This window comes from Arvicanthis niloticus, chromosome 5 (genome assembly GCF_011762505.2).
Source record: "Arvicanthis niloticus isolate mArvNil1 chromosome 5, mArvNil1.pat.X, whole genome shotgun sequence".
NCBI classification, from domain to species: domain Eukaryota; kingdom Metazoa; phylum Chordata; class Mammalia; order Rodentia; family Muridae; genus Arvicanthis; species Arvicanthis niloticus.
In genome coordinates, this window is record NC_047662.1 from 97897841 (window position 1) to 97907120 (window position 9280).

The 9280-nt window shown below is 45.7% G+C and overlaps 1 pseudogene; it reads right to left on the bottom strand.

Moving 5' to 3' along the window:
• Positions 1–8440: 8440 nt before the first annotated feature.
• LOC117709259 (large ribosomal subunit protein uL29 pseudogene) lies at positions 8441–8857 on the bottom strand (annotated as a pseudogene).
• Between the last annotated feature and the right edge of the window lie 423 nt (positions 8858–9280).

The window sequence follows — 9280 nt, forward strand, 5'->3', positions numbered from 1 at the left end:
TGTCACTCCTACCTCAGCTTCTCCTGTGCTGAGATTACCACAACATTTCCACCAGCAGAATCATACCCCTCAACCCCCAACCCCAGTTTAAGATATCCTCCTTGGCAGAGCAACTGGACCTGAAGCCCAGACAGACGCTTGCAGGAGCTGGGATAGAAGGGAACACTGGCTGAGCCAGCCAGACCTGCTGAGTCCGCTACCCCTCCACAGCTGCAAAAACAGGTTTATACCAAAGCTTTTGAATTACTGGCCACAGCTCTGACAGAAGCCAGGCAGACAAGAAGCTGAAATGAAGGTCTGATTTGTGTGACAAGACATCTTGTCGCCTAACCTGTGGACTCTCTATAAGACTCAAATCTACCTTCTCCTTTTAAATTTCCTGTCCCCAAAGTTTACAGAATTTTTGTCAAGATCTAACAGGTCTACTTTCTAGTCTCTCTAAAATGTGTCCCTTCTTTCAGTCCCGCCAGCTCCCTTCTCATCTCTCCCCTCCCACCCAGAAGTGGACCTCGAAGCTCTGAGAGCTAATGGGACCAGCCCACCAGGTTTTTTCTCTAACCCTCTCAGTGGTTTCCTAGAGTGTAATAAAGGCTCCTGGGGTCCCCAGTTGCCTCTTCTGTTCCAGGTTTTTCTTCAGCCTCACTGGGCCACTACTCAGAGCCAAGAAGCCCTTCTTCGTGTCTTTGAACTTCTGGCTCGTGCCATCCTAGACCCATCTCAGGGTGAATAGATTCGCTCCTCCTCCATTCCTTCTCTCCATTCCCCTCTCCTTTCAATCACCTCCTCCTTCTTTTTATTTTATATGTATGGGTGCGGGGAGGGTGTCAAATCCCCTGGAACTGGTGTTACAGACAATTGTGGGTGCTGGGAACCCAGATCCTCTGGAAGAGCAGCAAGTGCTCTTAACCACTGAGCCATTTCTCCTTCTTCTTCTTCTTCTTCTTCTTCTTCTTCTTCTTCTTCTTCTTCTTCTTCTTCTTCTTCTTTTTTTTTTTTTTTAAGACAGGATTTCACCAAGTATCTCTGGCTGGCCATGATCTTGGTCCTCCTGCTTCTGATTCCTAAGTGTGTGTTATGGACAAGCACCACCAAACTTGGCTTCCCCAAGTGAATTTCTGCATTCCACTTACTAAATATCTTCTGCAAAATCTTCCCTGAGCCCTCAAACAGATCCATCAGCTATGCCCAGAACCGAAGGCGTTGGCCATCACACTTCCTTCGCATGACACTCATGGGTCTGTTTCTCTCAGTAAACTGTGAGGTCTCACAGGCCAGCAACTGTGTGACTCATCTCTCACCCCCAAGAGAGAGCACAGGTCTTTACTCATAGCCAGCACTTGTCTGCAGACTGGTGGACCCAGCCACCACCGTTCTCAGCTTCTGCAATGGCCCCCTGTGCCCCTCAGCACCTTCAGGCTCCTGGGAGCTCACCCACAGGCTAAGAGGCTTGTGGCCCTTGGAGGTTGAGGGTTTCGGCAAAAGCAAGAAGCCTGCAGCTGTCCTTCTGAAAGCTTCTCTGTTTGAGGCTGTGACTCCAGCAGACGTGGAGCCCAGCACAAGCCTCTTCCTTGTTTTTCATTAAACACTGGACTCCTTAAAGAATGCTCTCGAAGGAACCCATTTGTGGCTAACTCTGAGGAGGAAATTAGTGACGGCAGAAGAGAGGGTTGTTGTGTATAAGAGTGTCCCTGGCTAAAGAATGTGAGAGCTGTTAGCAACTCTGCTTTTGATTAGCTCCTAGCATCTACCTATGTAGTCAGACCCACCTCAATCTCATGATCCTCCTGTCTCACCTCCCATGTGTTAGGATTTCAGGTGTGAGCCACCAGGCCTGGTCTGATGCTCTCTTTTAAATACACCCTACACCTTAAAGGTTACCAAGACACTTCCAGCCTGACTGTGGTGGTTCACTTCTTTAATCCCACACTTCTGAAGGCTGAGGCAGGTGTCTATGGCCTGCCTGTCCTGAAACTCTCTATGTAGGCTGGCTTTGAACTCACAGAGATCTGCCTGCCTTTGTCTCCCAAGCACTGGAATCCAAGGTATGTACCACTCCACCCAGGATTATTATCTATATAGACACTACTAACATCCTGAAAGGGAAAGTGATGGCTGACTCATAGGCTCACACTTTAAGGTTTATAGAACCAAAGTCACTCTCCCAGGGCCATGAGACAATAATCAGAGCCATAATATATGGGGTTCTGCATTTTTCCTTATTTGGAGATGGGGAGATCGTTAAGGAAGACAGGATTTCAGATAAAGGCTTTTGTAGCCCAGGCTAGCCTCAAAATTACCATGTGGCTAAGGTTTGTCAGGAGCTCCTGATCCTCTTGCCTTTGCTTCTCAAACACTGGGTTTATAGATATGTTCAACCACTCCTGGTTTAGGATTTTCTTAAACAAACAAACAACAACCCACAAAACCCAAAACAAAACATTATGCTTAAAATAAGAAGAACACCCCCCCCCCTTTTTTTTTTTGTCATTTGCTTTGTTTTGGTTTTCCAAGACAGGGTTTCTCTGTGTGGCCCTGGACATCCTGAAACTCACTCTGTAGACCAGGCTGGCCTTGAACTCAAAGATCCAGCTGCCTCTACCTCCCAAGTCCTGGGATTAAATTCAGGTATGCTCCACCATTGCCTGGCAAGAACCCTTTTCTAATAAGTTGTGCATATAGATTGTCTTTAGTTAACTCTTGAAAAAATTGGTTAGATGACATGAAATATCACGATGTCTTGATTTATTGTGATATGGCATCTCACAATGCTGCTGACGCTGCTTTGAATTCTGGGCACAAACACTAACTTCTTAAGTAGATTGGACCATACATTTCATAAATTTAGCATATACTATATCTCAAAGTTCATCTTACTCTAGAAATGAGTTCTAAGGGAATTTCCAGACCAAAAAAAAAAAAAAAAAAAAAAATACTGCATCTGCCCGGTACCTCAAAAAGTGAAGACTGTCCCCTGTTTCAGCTGCCTGCTTACCAACCTATTCTTCCTTCTATAGCTTCTCTGCAGTGTGGCTGTTATCTGATGAAGCTTTGCTTCCTCTACCTGCAATGATCAGGATTTACAGCCAAAGGCGTTTCCTCATGAGACCAGAGACAGACGTGTCAGCAACCATGGCTGAGATTTTAATTTAACACCTACTGAGAATTCAATCAACTAATTAGGAAGCTTTCACTCTGCTCCTTCCATCCCCTAGAGACGGCTGTGTCCTTCAGGGTGCCATCTTGAGGAGTAGATACGAGAAGGACGGATGTAATTAGTTTTATATATATATATATATTGTTGTTTTCTCTCTTTCTGGCAGGACCAGCCATTGGATCTACAGCTTTACAAGTGCTAGGCAAGCATTCTACCTCAGAGCTCACAGAGCTACAGCCCAGCCCAGGAGGTGTTTCTGTGTTTGTTTGTTTGTTTGTTTGTTTTGAGACAAAATCTTAATTCACGCTAATCCTCATGCTAAAGCCTCAGTACTTTCAAGGATTCATTCAGGTTATACCATTACATCTCTCCTGGGCAGGGAGTTGGTTTTGAGATGGGGTTCTCCTAAAGCCCAGTCTGGTCTTGAATTTGCTGTGAACAAATTTTCTAGGAAGATGACTTGAAACTTCTGCCTCCAAATCCTAACTGCTGGGATTACTGGTGTGTACTCACCACCACACTGGGTTTTATCTGGTGCTGGGGATCAATCCCAGGCCTTGTGCATGCTAGGCAAACTCTCCACCACCTGAACTGTATCTCTTGCTTGTTCTTTTTTTTTTTTTTTTTTTTTTTTTAATTTATTTTTCAAGACAGGGTTTCTCTGTGTAGCCCTGGCTGTCTTGGAACTCACTCTGTAGACCAGGCTGGCCTCAAACTCAGAAATCCGCCTGCCTCTGCCTCCCAAGTGCTGGGATTAAAGGCGTGCGCCACCACCGCCCAGGTATTTTTGGTTTTTCGAGACAGGGTTTCTGTGTACCACTAGCTGTCCTGAAACTCACTCTGTAGATCAGGCTAGCCTCGAATTCAGAGATCTGTCTACCTTTGCCTTCCAAATGCTGGGATTAAATGGATTAAAGGCAGGTGCTACCACCGACTGACAAAACCTGTCCATTTAAAAACAAGATTTAAAAAAAAATGTATGTGTATTTGTGTGAGGTTCATGAGCTTATATGTACTGAATGTGTGCCGGTGCCCAGGGAGAGCAGCAGGCATTAGAACGGGCAGCTGTGATGTACCTGATTTGATATTTTGGGAACTGAAATGGGTAGCAAGTGCTTTTAAGCACTGAGCCATCTCTCTAACCAGAAACCTATTGTACAGCAAAAATGTTTTAGCTAGGGGTAGTGGAGCGTGCCTAGAACCCAAGAACTTAAGAAGTAGAGGCAAGAGAATCAGGAGTTCAAGGTCAGCCTTTTCTACACAGTCAGTTCTGTGTCAGCTAGGGCTTCAGGAGATACTGTCTCAAGTAAAAAGCAAACAAATGCCTGGCAGTGGTGGTGGTGGTGACGCATGACTTTAATCCCAGCACTTGGGAGGCAGAGACAGGAGGATTTCTGAGTTCAAGGCCAGCTGGGTCCACAGAGTGAGTTCCAGGACAGCCAGGACTACACAGAGAAACCCTGTCTCGAAAAACAAAAAACAAAAAAGAAAGAAAGAAAGAAAGAAAGAAAGAAAGAAAGAAAGAAAGAAAGAAAGAAAGAAAGAAAACTGTCTGCCTCCCAGAAGGGGAACCATACAGTGTACATAAGTCCCAACTGAACCAAAACAGAAGTTAAGATCATCCCAGGGCCATTAGACATCCTACCCACATGCCCATCCAGAGTCCAGGTTCTGGCTATGCATAAGGGTACCAGCACTTGGGAGGCCGAACTTGGTGGATTTGAAGTTCAAAATCAGACTATACAGAGTTCCAGGCCAGCCTAGGCTACACACAGTTTTAAGGCAGCCTGGGCTACACGGAGTTCCAGATCAGTCTGGGCTACATAATGAGATCTCTCTCAAGGAAAGAAAAAGAAACCCACAAGATAGCTCAACAGGTAAAGGTGCTGCCACCAAGCCTGACAGACACCCCAAGTTTGGTCCCTGGGATGTGTAGTAAAAGAAAGAGAAACCAACTTCTGAAAGTTGTCCTCTGACCTTCACTTGTGCATCATGGCAGGCACATGGCCCCTGCAAATAAATACATATAATTAAAAATGTGGGAAAGGAGAAAAGGAAGGGGAGGAAGGGAAGGACAGGTGAGGCTGAGCTCTGTTTACTGTGCCACATTCTTTGGTGACGGTCGCTGCTCCTGGTCATGTTCCCTGAGAAGAGACATATGGTCCACAGTGTTAACGAGGAGGACGACCGTGTGCTTTATGTAATGTCTGCCATCCAACGTCTGTTTTGTCAGAAAGCTTTTCAGATAGACAGAATGTGAGTCATGCTAGCAGTTCCTAGCAGTCTTTGAGGATGGCCATTCTGCCTGGGTTTGCTTTAATTCCTCTCTTGATTATCAAGGACATTCTGACATTTAAACACAGGAGTAAGAAGGGCTGGCCCACCGAGATGACTCACTGGGTAAAGGTGTTTGGCACCAGGACTGAAAACCTGAGTTCGGTTCTCAGGACCAACATGGCGGAAGGAGAGAGCTGGCTCATGAGGGTTGTCCTCTGACCTCCACAGCCATGCTGTGGCACATGTGTTCTCTCCCTAAACACACACAAAATCAAAATAAGTGTAATAAAAGAAACATTATTCTTGGTCAGGTATATTGGGGTTACCTGTAATCCCAAAAGAAGCAGGGGGATTGCCACAAAATTTTGGTGTTTGTGGATAACATTACAAAGTTTGGGGCCAGCCTGAGCTATAAGGCAAGATCCTGTCTTTGAGCGAGGGGAAGGGAGGGAGGGAAGGAAGGAGGGAGAAAGTTTCTGCTGATGTGGGTCTGTCCTTACAGTCTGTGTAGGCCTGTCACCTTTCACTCTCAGTGGAGTGTGAGACTTTGCTCTGTAGCTTCCACACAGGATCTGCCAAGGCTGAGCAAGGCTTGTTTTTACTTCTTGAGTCAGGGTCTCTCATCACTCAGACTGGCCTCGAATTTGATATGTAGTCAAGGATGATCAATTCTGAATTCCAGTTGGAATGACCCTCCAATTCCATCCAGAATGCTGATTAGCGCACCCCCCCCCCCCCTTAATGTGGTACTTGGGATGGAATCCAGGGATTCTTCCGACTGAGAGACATCTCCAGTCCCCCTCTGGACTCCGAGGAATGAGACAGTGATAATTATAAAGGAAGACAACTCGGAACACAGAGAAAACCAGCCTCACCTCACATTCCCAGGATACCTGCAGGCAAAACCAGACCAGAGCAGACCAGATCCTGAACATCCTCTGTTAAAGGTGCTTTACAGTTGCTTAGGAGCATGTCAGGCAAGAAAGACCTGCTTGCTGAAGTCATTCCTCCCCCGCCCCCACCGGGCTAAAAATATAACCCAAGTGTCACTGGATAATAACAAAGCACACAGGAAAAACCCTAACATTTGTTGAGCAGAACGCAATAGACTGTCAATTAGCTAAGTGTTTAGTATGCAAACACCCTCAGTGCTTACCTCACCCAGAGGAGGACTCTGAGGAAAGAGGAAACAGAATGTCAGAGAATTAGGGAGCAGGCTGGTCCCCTCCAAGGAGAGCGCCAGAGCCAGAGCACAGAACACAGTAGAGCAGTCAGGATCACAGAATTACCATCCGTGTCCACCAGAGGCACCAGTAGCCTGATTGGTTACCAGAGGTACCAGTAGTCTGACTGGTTCACACAGAGACAAATGTGTGTGTGTGTTAGGTTCTAGTACATATTCTATGCAGAGAAGCTAAGATTCAAGGGGTGGGGAAAAACAGCTAGAACTGGATAGTTGAGCATCAAACTATTCACCTCAGTGAGCTGATTGGATAAGAGCGGTGGGTGGCAGTCTATGGAGTGGAGTGGGTTCTTCGCTCTAAATCTTTGAATTGTAAAGCAACTCCAGCCAAAGGCAGTAAGTTTAGTGTTAAAACAGATCTGGACTTGATTTCCAAGTACTATGACGGTAAGTCACAGCCAGGTATGGCAGCGTGCCTGTAACGGAGCCCGTGGGAGACTAGGGGAAAGTCATGAGATTGACGCCATATAGAGGAGACCCTCCCTCATCAAAAACCAAATTGTCTAAAACGAAACCAAACAAAACCATAGAACCCAAATAAGCAAATAAATAAAAATAGAAAATATGTACGGCAGTGATGAGGATTGAACTTGGGGCTTCACACAGGCCAGACAAACGCTCAACCACTGAGCTACACCCATAGTTCTCTTGTTTTTTTTTTTTTTTTTAAATCTTTATTTTGCAACAAAAACATTATTCAAAAGCAAAGTGAAAATACAGATTAGAAATAGACTGTAATCTAGGAACAGGCCATCTGAGTAAGAAATTTAACTTAAATGTAAAATTTATTTAAATTTGAGACAAGGTCTTATCGTAGCGTCCTGGCTAGCCTAGAACTTGCTATAATCCAGGCCAGCTGCCAACTCATAGTCTACCTCCCAGGTCCTGGGGTTAAAGTCATGTGACACCACATCCAGTGGACTCTTAATTTTTTATAGCGCTGGCTGTCCTGGAACTTGCTCTGTAGGTCAGGCTAGCCTCAAACTCACAGAGATCTGTCTGCCTCTGCCTCCTGAGTGCTGGATTACAAGTACAGACATGGACCACTCTGCCCAGCTTCTTTTGATTTTTAAGATAAGAATTTATGAATTCCAGACTGGCCTCAAATTCCTGTAGTAGATGAGAAAACTTCTATTTTGATAGATCGGTATTTATTTAAATGTGGTTTAGAAGAAATGTAGTTTGTCATACCACGGCCTGTGGTTTCACTGATGATGCTCGTGGCTTCTTACAACAGTGACATAAAAATTTTAAACACTTAGAGAAAAATGAGTTTATTCAAGGACAAATAAGTAAAAATGCAGCAGAAATGAAGGCAGCCTGTTAACAACCTGAATATTGTGGAGGTACTTCATCAGGCCAGGGGATGAGGTAGACGGACTGCCAACAGTCAGCTCCAGCTGCCACCCAGTCTAGAAGACACCGGTCTCTCTCTGGGCCTCCATTTCCTTATCTGAGTTTGAGGCCAGCCTGGTCTACAGAGTGAGTTCCAGGACAGCCAGGGCTACACAGAGAAACCCTGTCTCGAACCCCCCTCCCCCCAAAAAAAAAAGAAAGAAAGAAAGAAAGAAAGAAAGAAATGCAACGGTGCCCTCCTTAGCTTTGTGATTCGGCGCTTCTGGGTCATTTAATGTTATTAAGGCCATGAACTGTACAGCAGCAGCCCGTATCATAAGGCTTTGTGCCAGGCACTGTGTTGAAATCTGTCTATCATCGTTATTCTTTTTTTTTTTCTTTCAGTCTTGCCCTTTATTGTCGTTGCCGTCTCAGGCCTTGACTGCATACTTGCGCAGTGGGTACAGCTGCTCCTTCCTGCTGCTGCTTCTTGGTCTTCAGCTTCTCTTCGCGCTTGGTGAGCCAGCGGCGCATGGCTCTAGTCTTCTTGGGTCGCAGGTCCAGGGCTTGTTCTTCTTGCCCTTGTAGGATTTCCTGAGATTTTCTTGTTGAATCTGGTTAATGACAGTGAGGACTCGTGCGATAGATTTGCATACGACTCGTATCTTGGAGAGCTTAAACGCGGTGCCACCTGTCACTTTGGAGACACGAAGCTGAGACAGTTCTACCTTCAGATCGTCCAGTTGTTTCAACAGCTCCTCCTCCTTCTTGCCGCGCAGGTCCCGAGACTTACTCTTGGCCATGGCTGCGATGTTCACTGTTCACAGCTGAGGCCGCCTGGTTCAAGAGAAAGAGGCTAAATCGCAATTCTTAATTCTTTAAGTAACTCTGCCTGTGTTAGCTTCTCTAATCATTGCTGAGTACCGGTACTTCATTCCCGTTCACTCTCCAAAACCACTTTCGCCTCTTTAAAAAAAAAAATCTTTTTAAAGATTTATTCATTTTATTTTATGTGTGTGAGTATTCTGTCTTCAAGTATGTATGTTTATTACAGGCTTGCCCACAGAGGTCAGAAGAGGATGTTGGATCCCCTGGGACTGGAGCTATGGATGTGTATGGTGTGTGGAGCCGGAGCCACTACATGGGTACTGGGAGTGAAACTCAGGCCTTCTGCAACTGAGCATCTCCCCAGCGCCCATGCTCACCTCTTCAAGGTTTTGTTTGGTCTTGATGGTGCTGGGGCTTGAACACAGGCCTTGCTAAGCGTGATC